The 4,073-nt window shown below is 35.3% G+C and overlaps 1 long non-coding RNA gene across 1 annotated transcript in view; it reads right to left on the reverse strand.

The window, feature by feature from the left end:
* The window catches only part of LOC136826663 (uncharacterized), a 221,031-nt gene extending 217,564 nt beyond the window's left edge, over nt 1-3,467 (reverse strand). The window contains exon 1 of the long non-coding RNA XR_010849680.1: nt 3,362-3,467. This is a non-coding gene — a long non-coding RNA (uncharacterized lncRNA). The remainder of the gene's footprint in view (nt 1-3,361) is intronic.
* Between the last annotated feature and the right edge of the window lie 606 nt (nt 3,468-4,073).

The following is a 4,073-nucleotide window of genomic DNA, read 5'->3' on the forward strand; positions in this document are numbered from 1 at the left end:
CCACCCACTAAACCTAAACACACCCCCAACTAAACCTAAACACACCCCAACGAAACCTAAATAACCCCTTAATTGAAACACACCCCAACTAAACCTGAACACATCCCCCATTAAACCTTATCACACCTCCACTAAACCTAAACACATCCACTAATAAACCTAAACACCCATCTCACCAAACCTAAACAAATCCTCCATTAAACATAAACATCCCTCCCACTAAACCTAAATGCACCCTCCACTAAACCTAAAGACACACCCCACTAAACCTGAACACATAGGACCCACAAAAGATAAACACACCCCTTGCTAAACCTAAATGCACCCCCACTGTACCTAAACTCACCCCACTAAACCTAAACACACACCACCACTAAACCTAAACACACACCCCTACTAAAGCTAAATCCACCCCTGCTAAACCTAAATACACGCCCCTTGCTAAGGCTAAACACACCCCCCACCTAAATCTAAACACACCCCAAACATATCCAAAGAAACCCTCACTAAACCTAAGTACACCCTCACTAACCCTAAGCACACGCCCACTAAACCTAAACACACACCCCCCACTAAACCTAAACAGAAACCTTAAACAGATTTAACAATCACAATAAAGAAAAGCATTTTCAATATCATATTTTATGGTCTCGAGTACATGAGTATTTACCAAATAAGTTACAAAGGGAAAGGGAAAGGGGGAAGGGGGAATGGGGAGGGAATGGGGAAGGGAAAGGGTTTGAAACCGACCCCATTATCTAAGTTGGGTCAAATGATGGCCACGTGCCAAATTTTGTCTAGATCAGTCAAGCGGTTTGGACCTCTATAGCAAACATACAAAAACATACAAACATTCACTTTTACACACACACACACACACACACACACACACATATATATATATATATATATATATATATATATATATATATATATATATATATATATAAAACATATACTGTGCTGTATATATAACTAGGATGAAATGTAAAGGCAGTACGACATACTTCTCTGAAATGTAAGGTAAGACCGATAATGAGATACATGTTATAAAACTTCATATGTATTAAATATATTCTTAACCTACCAATGCCCAGTGGCAGGAAATCCTGCCAACAAGTTTAAACAGGTTTATTAAAATACAAATTCTATATATAAATATATATATATATATATATATATATATATATATATATAAAATGTATGTATATGTATAGGCTATACATATTTATATAAATTATTAACCATAATTTCAAGCAGAGTGGGCAATATAGCCTATAAGTGAGCTGAATTTGTAACCACTGTTTTAGATACTGTAGTTTCTTAAATATTCTTACATGATAACTGACGAGGTGGGAAAGTTATTTAAATATTTTGAGCCCCTAAGCAAAATAACTGCTAATATTAATTAATATTACTTTGTTTTCAGAATGTTTGATCATAAAGTAATTCCTCTTAGGCTGCAGGATATAATTTACTATTTTTATCTGGCTATTATACATGACATTATAAAAAAAAATGCGCAAATATGTTAACTCCCCTGCCCAGTGGCAGGAAATCCTACCACTCAAATGTTTTTATTTACACGTCAAATTTTAGTTTCAATGCCAGAAACTTGTTATTTAGACAAAAGTTAAGTATTTCTGAAGAAATTATTCATAATTACTTCAGTAGACAATTACGGGCATTAATGGGTTAATACATAACAAGTTTTATAACAAATATTTCAATTGGCTTCTACCTTACATAGATATGATATACGATGGGCGTTTGATTATCACTGAAGCGTTATATTTCCTCGGAAGTTGCTGGTTGTCTGTATATAAGGCAAAGCACAATAACCCAAGCCTAGCGTATCACTAAATTGAGACCTATGTTGTCTTATCTTAGTCATTTACGAAAGTTTCCTTCTTGCTAGTGGAAGTAGGTCTTGCCATGTTGTTGCATGTACTAACTATGAATAGACATACAGTCAATAATACAAGGCGCCGATCTCTCCGACTAAACACTAAGGCAAGCACATTGCTTTTGTCCATCACATTTCTTTATCAAAAGTACATGTGATCTTATTACAAGTATAATAAACATTCCTGTACAAAATATTTCGAAATATTATTGTTTTGGGGTCTTTTACAATTGAAATACTGGAATGCCAAATATATTTTTAACGAATTAAGATCACTGTGAAGGCGGTATCACATTTGTTTAACAAAATGCATTTTATTATAACGTTTAGCTACTCTGATATCTCCGAGAGCATTGTTTAGCAAAGTTTTGAAAACAGGTACTGCAAAATATGTCGCCCCCCCCATGCTCACCGTCTTGTTAACAAATGGACCACAGAAAACGCTAGCAAAGCATTTCTTTCCGCTCTATGGCTTTGGGACAATACTATAGAGAATTTTTAAATAAGGACTACAATAACAAAGTAATTTAGACTTGTTCGGAATAAAATTGTTTTTTAAAGAAGGACAAAACTATAAAAATACCTGCCGAATCTTGAAGTATAAGTCTAGAGTTTGCTCGGTCAGACTTCTTTTTCCTATTGTTGCCATGCTTAAAGGCTGTTGTATTCTTTGGTGTGATGATTTAACACTTCTTAAAAGAAAAATTATTCATATCTTTTCGAAATTAAGCTGTACTTTTAATAAGGTTTGAATGATGTACCAGCTTACATATAGGTTTGAAAGCACAGGTATAGCCTAGCCTAGGCTACCAAATTTCATTTACGTGCTATTACCAAACTAAAAGACATATTATTTTATGGAAACATATCAAACCATGATTGGTTATACGTATAAACTATACAACTATTTCTGCTTCGAACCGAATAACATAAACTGATTTCCTCGGTTTGTTTACGTCGACATGAAATACTCTCATCAATGTGTCGTTCGGACTAAAATTGAGAAACCAAGTTTGATACAACGCATTTACTATTGCTAAGCAAACTCTAACGCTGCCTTTACATATCTAATAGTGATAAACTGATGTCATAGAGACTATCCTACAAGGCTACCTACTGCAAAGACTTCTTAATGACTGACGAAATACAGCAGGTCTCCTTATGCCTCACGGTAACAGTTACAAAACGAGACCTGTTGACACACCCAGTAACCTATAGGCCTACTTACTAAGCATTTTTAATAACGATCAAGATCCTTTTGACTTTATATTATACAGTTATATAAGATTAATGACGTTCTGGTTTACAAATTGAAGTCGTCACTGCAAATGTCACAATAATATGGTGAGAATGCGAAAGACATGTCAAGAGAGCAAGGTATCTGCTACTGCCAACAATAGGCGTATCAGCCCAATCTTTATCATGGGTAAATAAGATTTAATATGTTTTGCTTACCTTTGAAATACTATTCCTCTTTCTCTCGAAGAATCTCCTGTGCACGCTTCCGCAATCACACGCTACGCAACGTACCACTATAACGATAACGAACGGAAAAGAAAAATCACACCACACTAAGGAACTTTTCAAATGCCAGCAAGGATTACCGGCTAAACTAAAGGCAGCGGCCCCTTGCGGCCACTCACCAAACTACGCTGTACTACACAGAAATTCTCCAGATATTATTAACCCTGATGATGCAGACCTGTCAGTGATGTCTCTTGCAACCGACGATGAAATGCATTGCCATATAAAAGAATAACAATGTAAAAGCCAGTCAATTTTAGATTAATAGTTATTGTGTTTTGAAAGGCCCCCAATGTAAGAATCGACTGCCAAGCAAATCAACGGGAGACGATTTCCCGCCGAAAGATGTTGGGAGCTGCTCGTTTTACTTCTGCTTGAAGTTTTACTTACAGTAGTTTTTATCATTTCAAAGTTTTAAGTTGACTGTAGTCTTTAGAACTTGTTGTTAATTACAAGTTTCAAACAAATAGCGAGATTTTTTCTAAATCATGTTAAACTTATTTTAATAAACCATTCCGAAGCTCATTTCAAGACCCTGACATCGGCGGCCGTCTCATTAGCTTTTGGACTCTGGGGTTTTAAATAATCTCTTATTCTGACACCAAGTATTTATATGATATATATAGATGCGATTTTAACATGT

The sequence above is a fragment of the Macrobrachium rosenbergii genome, chromosome 41, assembly GCF_040412425.1.
Source record: "Macrobrachium rosenbergii isolate ZJJX-2024 chromosome 41, ASM4041242v1, whole genome shotgun sequence".
In the NCBI taxonomy this organism is placed as follows: Eukaryota; Metazoa; Arthropoda; class Malacostraca; order Decapoda; family Palaemonidae; genus Macrobrachium; species Macrobrachium rosenbergii.